The 9,596-nt window shown below is 34.5% G+C and overlaps 1 pseudogene; it reads right to left on the reverse strand.

Annotated features, from left to right (window-relative positions):
- Positions 1–8,817: 8,817 nt before the first annotated feature.
- On the reverse strand, positions 8,818–8,918 carry LOC125349765 (annotated as a pseudogene).
- Positions 8,919–9,596: the final 678 nt, after the last annotated feature.

Genomic DNA, 9,596 nt, shown 5'->3' on the forward strand with positions numbered 1-9,596 from the left:
AAAATTTCACTGTTTCATTATAATTTTACTGCAGTGAATATCATTGTTTCCTCTTTTTGCATAATATTTTTTGGTAAATTATCAGGTTTGGAGTGTGGCTTAGATAGCTCATATGCTTACAAAACACTGACAGACGTGCTTCATGATAGTAGCATTTTTGTATCTGTAATCATCAGAAAAAGACTTTTTAAATTTTTATATAACTTATGAGAAAAAATACTAATAATATGTTCTAATTTTTAATATGAGAAACCAGTCTGATTAGGTTTTATAGGGTCCCGAATCATCTATATGCCTTTATGCTGATTTTTTTTTACTAATCTCTAATACACCTTTTGCTGGATTGTTCTTCCCCATTATTCCAAAGCCATTTGTAAATTAAAGATACCAGTCTTTTGTGAAATATGAATTCGGATATTTTTGTTATAAAGTTTGAACTTGTGTGGGCATAGAGACACAGATGGTAGAAGTAAATGGTGGTTTAATCCTTTAAATTGGATCTAATTCTCAACTGATCTACTGAGTCTTTGGAATAAGATGATATATGTATCTTGTCATGGTCTATTTCCAAGAAAATAGTGATGATCTAGACTGTCTCTCTTCTTATTTGGCTACCACAAGCTATCAAGCCATATTCTAAATGCTAAGTTTTTATCATGCCTGCATTGCTCTTTTCTCTCTGAGGATATCAGCAACTATCTTCAAAAGAAATGCAAAGGCATATTCTTTCTCCATGCACCTGCAAGCATTTCAGATCCCTCAACGTAGGCTTGCTCCCCAACTACCAATTTGTGTTTTACTTGCCCTAGAGTGTTCCTGTAGATGTTTCTGATGTAATAATCTATACTTTTGTGGATTTTGAATTTGGAAACACGGATACAAAGACCATGCAACTTGGAGGTTATAAATCTATGTGTCTATGTTTCAATTTGTTTGGGTTTTGATACATGATACATTATAATTCTATTTATACATTGCAGTTTTACTTATCTATCTTTGTTTGCACAGGGCCTTGATGTAAAATTCTTAACCTTGGTACCCTAGTTTTTGTTGTTGGTTATTTTCCCTCTTGAGATTCCTCCAGTAAATTTTGTTCATAGTCACATATTCTTGAGTTTTCAACTTAACTAAAATGAACCATGGTCCCCATACAGGTTTCATCACTTTCTGAGAGAAACTACGCACCACAATGTCCAGCTATTAGTTGACTTGAGGTGTTCACAAAGTATTGCTTATTTTGGTCTAACTGTGATTCTCTTAGCACCCACCTCCTGAATAGTATAATTTGGGGTGTGGCCAAATCACTATAATTTCCATCTCTGTGTTAATATTTCCTTTATATAATAGTATCATTTTATGTACTTTTAGGTATGCAATATTATCAACATCACATTTTTTTCTCTGTGTATTCAATTTAAACACCAAATACTTCATTAAACACTTTTTGATAATTGGGGCATATCTGGTTACACATCTCCTATCTTTTGATCATTTTTCTCATGGTATGTTCACTCAGAGGCCGAACTTCCTTCCTTTCACATTTTTAATTTCTGTTTTAGAACCGAGGATTGGATTCATCTTATCAAATTGCTGGTCATATGCTTTGTCACTTGAGACACACCTCCAGATTTTTTGTTTTCAATTTGTTTCACAGACAGGGTGCTGTTCCACATTTATTCATGTTAGCCACCAACCAAGTTATTCTTGTCTTCTTCATCAGACTAATTGGGAATACAGGCATGTGTCCCCACACCCAGTGCTCATATTATACATCTAATGCATCACTTGAGACTTATAACAGATTCCTTGGCAGCAATTGGGAGGATTAATCTAGGTAGATCCCCAAGAAATGCTGCATTAAATAGTTTATTAGTTTATTATTTAAGTCTTCAAAATATTGGAAATGGGGGCTGGGGATATAGCCTAGTGGCAAGAGTGCCTGCCTCGGATACAGGAGGCCCTAGGTTCGATTCCCCAGCACCACATATACAGAAAACGGCCAGAAGCGGCGTTGTGGTTCAAGTGGCAGAGTGCTAGCCTTGAGCTGGAAGAAGGCAGGGACAGTGCTCAGGCCCTGAGTCCAAGGCCCAGGACTGGCCAAAAAAAAAAAATATATATATATATATATATATATATATATATTGGAAATGGTAAAAAAAAATTTTCATAAATATTCTTAAAAGTAAACCATGTGGCATCAGTTTTGGCTTTCCTATAACTTACAATAAACGCCTTGCAGTAGAGAAACTTTATTTGCTAAAACACCTCAAATTTGCTAGCTTTAAGAAACAACCCTCATCCCAATTTCCAACCAGTTTATCTCCTTCCATGGAAATTCTGTTCTGCTTAATATTTGTTCTACTTGGTGTGCTGACTTCAGTTTGAGATAATTTCTTTCTCAATGATAGCATGCTAAAAAACCTTGCAATGATATATTCTAATAATGAGCATTAAATGTCAGTGATTAAAATCTAGGTCTTGTCTCTGTGCACCTGTCTCTATGTTTCAACATTTGATCTACTCAGCTGAAAAGGAAGCTAGGTAACAATGACCAACTGAATGAAAGGCATTCAATTCGCCAGAAGATAGCAGGTAAGAGGTGTATAGACACAGTCCCACAATTTTTTCTATACAAAGTGTCCTTATTGTATTGTGAGGATATGTGTGTTTCTAGGTTTCTTATGCAGGTCTATTTCTATCCCTGGGCATAAAGCTTTGTGTCTACTCATGCATGCTCCAGGCTCTGCTAAAGGTAGAATTTGAACATCAATACTTTCATGTGATTTATTTATTTTTTCCTGATCCTAGTTTTCTTGTATAACCAGGTTGTGAAATTGTTGCTTTACTAATTCTTCCCTTAGTACACCATACAATTTCCCATCTGAATGGAAATTCTTCTCAGGGATATAGAAAAGATATATTAAAAACTCTGAGTATAATTTCTTATCACTAAAATTAGGGAGCTTGAGCCATATAAAATAAAATTTAAGATTCACTAGTAGGCTCTCATATGATTCAGTAGTGGAAGCAATTCACTTAAATTATTTTTATTCATTTTTACAGTCTTCCTATCCAAAGAAAAGTACTTTTAAAAAATGTATCTCTCCAAAGTTCACCACAAGAACAGGTATTAAAAGATATATATATATATATATATATATATACTATTTCAAGAAAATGTAAAGGAAACCATGTCACCTATGACCTTCTTGATAATGAAGCCCAACTTATATAAGCCACTGAGCTCAAAATATTCAATGTAGTTCAATTTCTGTTCTGTCCAGAACATTATGAAAATAGCTAATATAGAAAGACTGATGATATTAGGAAGAAATAGTATTTTGTCTTTGAAGAAAGATGTAATTATTTTAAAAAGTATTACATTAAGCTAATCTGTAACACTTACTCAATGCTGGACATTCTAGGCTTAAAGAATAAGAAATGATCAAATATGTATTTTTTTGGTTCTGTCGTTACTCATGCCTATATCTTCTCAAATTAGAAAGCTTAGTTATCAGGATGGTAGTAAGTCCTATCACATGTACTGTGAACATTTCCATCTAGATATACAAAGGTCATTTTGTGATATTTGAATCTACGGATTTCAAAGGTATAAAACTCAACACCACATGGGAATTTTACAGTCCACAATAAAAATGGAGTTTTGGATTCCTGATGTGGGGCAGAGGTTAGACAAAGAAATAGGAAGAAAGGAGCCATCCTAGGGGATAATCCTTGATAGAGACAAAGATTCATTTGCTTGGATTTATTACAATTTTTAAATAGATGAGTAATACACTAATATATAGTAGGCAAAATGACATTCTCATATATGTACATTTGGTAAGGTTACTACATTAACTAATTAGTAAAACTATCATCTTAACCTTCTTTGGTAAGAATATAATATATAGTTAGCCCACAGAGAGATGCTGCTTTTGAATGTATATTGAGGAAGACAAAAGAGAAGGATGGAGAAAGCAAAAGTAATGAGTAAATAAAAGATGAACTTTTTTTTAATGAGAAATGTATGATGATGTAACGTTGTTGCTAAAAACACATCACAAGAAGAGACAAATGATATTGACAGCAGCTGTAATGAAGTGAGGATGTTGGATTTAACCAGAACCTTCTTGGTCACCTGGTGAATAGTGAATTGGGTTTACCTGGATCTATCTTGTTTGAAGGAAGGGGAAGTCCTAACTCTCAGATGATGGGAGTGCCTTAATTCCCAGAGGCAGGGTGGGGACTTGGATAATAGGTTACTGGACCTGCCAGTCTTGGGGTCAGGAACTCTTAAGCTCTCTGTAACCCTGCTCCCCTGGCCTGACCCTATTGAGGCCCAGACCAGCTCAGGTGCCATCATGCTATGCCTCTTGTTCCCTGTGTCTCCTGGCTCCTGGAGACACCTTGGGTCACCATAGCATCCCACTTCAGCTGTCGGTTGGAGTTGATCTGGTTTGTTGGTATTGTTTTTCGGCTCTTTCTGTCCTCTCCTTTTCTCATGGCTCAGTTTTCTATCAGCGCTAAGTGTATTCCAGGGACTGCAGGTCTTTTTGACAGGAGTCCACCTGCATTTGCTGGCTTTCCAATGAAGATTCCCAGTTCGACATCACAAAATGGGTCTTCTCTCTTTCTCATGATCTACTTACAACAGTAGGAATCTGGGCAAAATCATATGCAAGGACTATTGGCCAATGTCTTGCTTTTCATCTACTTAGGTTTGCATTTCCTTACTGTATTTGAGAATGTCTTCTGCCTATGGTGGAAATCAGGCCAGGGAGATAAAGAAAGTCTGGGAAGGTGTGGCAGAGCACATTAGAAAACATTTTGACTGTCTTTAATAGATTGTTAGTAGAACTAGGAAGCTTAATAATGGTTACTCAGCTTTCAGAGGAAGTTAAAAGGATAATAAAGGAAGCCAACAGCCTATCCGAGCTCAGAGCTAAATATTTTTGCAGAAATTATTTGTGGAAATTTGTAGGCTAAGTGTGCTACCCGTGATCGTTATGAAAGAGATAAGGGTCCTGCTTACAGAAAGGAAATATTAACATTTGGAGAGAGTGGCAGTAATTTTTATCAGCATTCCGTCTCTCAGTTGTGAGGAGAACACCACCTGTAAATGCTAAACCAAGTATTTGAAGACTTACTCAAAGTATAGAGGAAATGGACAGATTCATTTAAGACGTAATGAATGAGATGCATACAGGAGTAAACATAACGCAGAAAAAGAATAATGATGCAATCGTTCTTGATACAGGAATGTATTTAAAAGAGCTATTCTTCATAACACATATCCATGTGTTCATGAATCTATATATGCCAAAATGTGCGTACAGGACATGACATGGCAGGAAGCACAGAAGCACAGAAGAGAAACACAAGAGTTCCAAATATTTTTTCATTGGGATCATGGACTGATCAGACAACAGGAGCCAATAATTTAATAAATAAAAGTAAGGTATTAGACTCAGGTTGAAAATAATTCCTTGGGAGTAAGAAGAGACAATCACTGATGATAAATGAACACATCTCAAAGGGTAGATTCAAGTGTCAGAAAAGTAGTGTGGGAAACAACAAAAACACACAAAATGTAAAATAAATTAAACATTGAACTGAAACCCCTCTGTATATCACCTTAAAAATAAAAATTAAAAAAAAATAAAATGGGTGAAGGACAATTTCTGGACTTTGAAATCAATTAGAATTTGCTTTGCTGAATTTGAAAATAATTTTTGACTTGTGATGTCATTTTCTTTTTAATCTCTTCAATTCTCTGGCAAGAATCTCTGTAACTGTTATCCTGTAGACATTTATCTTAGCATTAGCCAGTAGGTTGTTTTCTGAATTTTACAGTTTACAACAGATGGTGAATGATTTTCACAGTGAGGTTGACATGACAGCCTTACCTGTGGTCAATGACCATGAGGTTTTTGACATGTGTGAACATGGAGATGATATTGTAATGGACTGAGACTTTTATGGATCTTGGCAGGAAAGGGGCACATATGAATAGGACTTGAATTTTGGGAGGAACAGTATGTACACTGTGGTTAGCAAAAAAATAGCTATCTAAAGGCATCTTTGTTCTATTCTTCAGGAGCTGTCAATGTATGAGGTTACACAGCAAAAAGTATGAACATAACAAATGGAATCTAAGTTGCTAACCACTGGACCTTGAAATAAGAGTATTAACCTCAATTATTCCAGTGGTTTCAGTATAATTATAAGAATGTTTAAACTTCAACAGGGATATTAGAAATCTATCCAGAAAAGTGGCAATAGAAGAAGGATTTGGTTTAACTCATTAACGCTGAAAATGAAGGAAGATAATGATGTCCTCAAGAATCTGCAAAAGGCAAGAGAATAATTTCTTCCATGGTGCAGTGACATCTCTAGAGATCTATAGCCCAGTAAGACCTATTTTGCATTTTTGCCTATATATGTGCATTTCTACAGTATGTTTTCTTTCTTCAAGCCACTGATTTTGTGGATTATTTTTTATAATAGTCAAAGAAAACCATTAGATCATGTTTGATTGACATGTAGACAGCAGACATGAAATGTACACTCCTGCAAGAAGATGAACTTGGTTAATACCTCAATTAGAAAACAAACAAGGTAGAGGCAATGCTGTTTGCAATCCGTTTTCTGCTGATCATTGACAAGGTGGTTTGAACTGTCATGCTAAGATGGTGAATTCTGGTGCCACCAGAATTGTAAAATCATTTATTTGTGTCCACTTTCAGGACAGTGTGTCCTTGCTGGGGATTTAACACTTGAGGGTTCAATATCAGTCATATCTGTAGAGTCCCAAGGGCTATGCAGTCCAATTTGTAGTCACTTTAGAGAGTTTCTAGCCTGCCCGAATATCCTTTAAAAGACATGGTTTCTGAATCAGATAGTGTGTATTCTATATTTCGATATTAAGAATCCTGATTAACACACACTGAATCTAGATCGAAACTTCATTGAATTTTTGAGTGATAAATCATTGTTTAGACATAATGTAGAAAGAAATAGTAAAGAATTACAGAAAAGGGGTAGAGATCACTTTGTTTAATAATCTGTGCCCTTCTGTTATTACCTCCTGAGACAAGGAGAGTGCCAAAGCAGTGTTGCAGTGAATGAACCAGGACCTTTATATTCTCTCTGGGCAAATGAAATGCTAATTATCTCAGTGTTTTAAATTCAAGCAGCTTATTCTTACATTCACATGTGGGAACTCAAGCAAATATAATCTCATGTAGTGAAATTCTGTGTGGCTCAAAAAAGAAGCATTTAAATGTCTCCCTTCGAATGAAAGGCAAATGGAAATATTTCTGTCTATGAAACTGTACAACACACATTACTTCTCTCACATAAATTTGTGGATACATTAGCTCACTTATATTTATAATTTATTCATTAGGAAGCTACTATTTGCTTTTAAAACACAGCAGACATTATTTTGAGATTATTAACAATCACTGAGTTTTGTATATCATAAAGTTCCATTATTCCTAACAACATTCACAGTGCTTTCCAAATTTATATCCATCCATACATGTAAATCATGAACATTTCTAAAATGAACATTCACAAGTCAGACTTATGTTTTATTTTCCATTTCTCATTCTTCTCCATTCCAAAGCTCAACACTTGGTTTGTATTTTTAATGGAAAAAGGCTCACCCCAAGTTAAGTACTGTACTAGATTTATATTTTTAAATTAAGTCAATGATAGATAAGATAATATCTCATGAACCAGTCACAAACATTTTTCTTTTATAACTTTTTTAGAACTGGCACAAGTCTAGAGTATAGAAGCAATTTTAACTGTTAAGAAAAAGAGCATTTCTTGAGTAATTCCCCATTAGAAAACCATACAGAAGGATGGGTATGAAATTTTGGTTTCATCTTTGGAATGCCAGAAAATATTTCTTAAATATGTGGAAATAATCATTTTTCCTTTAGGAAACCTTAAACTATATTCTAATTACATAAATTGGAGTAGAAAACTCCTTCTATATTTTTGTAGAAAAAAATGGCATACGTGGAAGGAATGACTATAAAAGAAAACTTGACTAAGAACAGGGTTAAGGAATATATATTAGAAGAATGTGAAACCTGCTTTGGGTTTAGTTGTCCTTAATTGTGTCTTTCCCTGGAGAATCAAATATGATGCACATTGAAAGTCTTTGTAACTGAAGAGTTGAATAATTAAGACCCACTGGAAATATATTACACTCAAAAAGGCAATTTACAACACTTCATATGAAAATATTGCCAAACAACTATGTAACATTGCCTGATCACAGACTTATTATGTGTGGTTTTAATTAAGCATGGTCAAAATAAATGAAAATGACTTCAAACAAATTTTAAAATTTGTAAATTCCCATGTGATTATTATGCAGCTCACTTGATTTAGAAAATTCTCAGTTGAGTCTATGTTATATTTGACTATTTAATTCATTGTATAGTCTGCTATTTCCTGTTTAAAATCTTATAAAAATAGGCCTCCATAGAGGTAAATGTTATCCCCAAACAAGGTATCATTTAACATGATGAATTTAGTAATTAAAGTAAAAAAATTGTTGAAACAGATCATATCTTTAGTGGAAACTTGTGAAAATTTATGGGAAATAAAAATCATACATGTGCTCTAAAATTCTGTGGATACCAAAAGACCACTATGCAACCAATATAACTTTGTGAGCATACTTCCTTCTCACATAATTGTGTGTTATATACCATGTAAGTAATTGTTAAATAGGTCAAAATTTGTTTTTTCTTTAACTTATTTAATTCTTGTAGTTTTTTTGTGAATTCTAGGATATAAGTTGATTATAAAAAAGCAGAAGATATGTGCAGGGGCCATGCTAATCTTCTCTGTATCGTTTCAATTTTAGTATATAAAGCTATCAGCACAACTATGTTCATCAAAGTACAACTTACTATAGCTAAGATATGTAACCAACCCAGATGCCCCTCAGTAGATGAATGGATCAAGAAAATGTGGTACATATACACAATGGAATTCTATGCCTCCTTCAGAAAGAATGACGTTGCCCTACTCATAAAGAAATGGAAAGACTTGGAGAAAAATCATACTAAGCGAAGTGAGCCAGACCTAAAGAAAAATAGACTCTATGTTTTCCCTCATTGGTAATAACTACTACATGTCTAGGATAGGTTTAGCAGAAGATCACAATAGCTCAATAACAATGTACATATGAGCACATAAGATGATGCTAAGAGTAATGAGCTATAAATTATGGAAATACGTGGTTAGTTTTGTTGTTATTTTCATTGTATCATGTGAAACTATGCCATTTTCTTTTGTTTTACCTCTGATGTCACTGTAACTGATTTTGGCTCCCTAGGTATTATATGTACATTCATTGGAACTAGGGAAGAGGAATATCAAAATGGAGAAACAAAGTGTAAAAGGTAAACCAATACAACAGCAATGCTTAGAAGACAGTATGCTTTAAACCAACCGTAAAACTCCAGGTGGGGGGGTAGGTGGGAAGGGAACTGGGGAGGAGGGAAGGTGGGAGAAAAATGAGGGAAGAGGTAACAAGTTTGATAAGAAATGTACTCACTGTATTA

The sequence above is a fragment of the Perognathus longimembris genome, chromosome 3 (assembly GCF_023159225.1).
Source record: "Perognathus longimembris pacificus isolate PPM17 chromosome 3, ASM2315922v1, whole genome shotgun sequence".
Taxonomy (NCBI): Eukaryota; Metazoa; Chordata; class Mammalia; order Rodentia; family Heteromyidae; genus Perognathus; species Perognathus longimembris.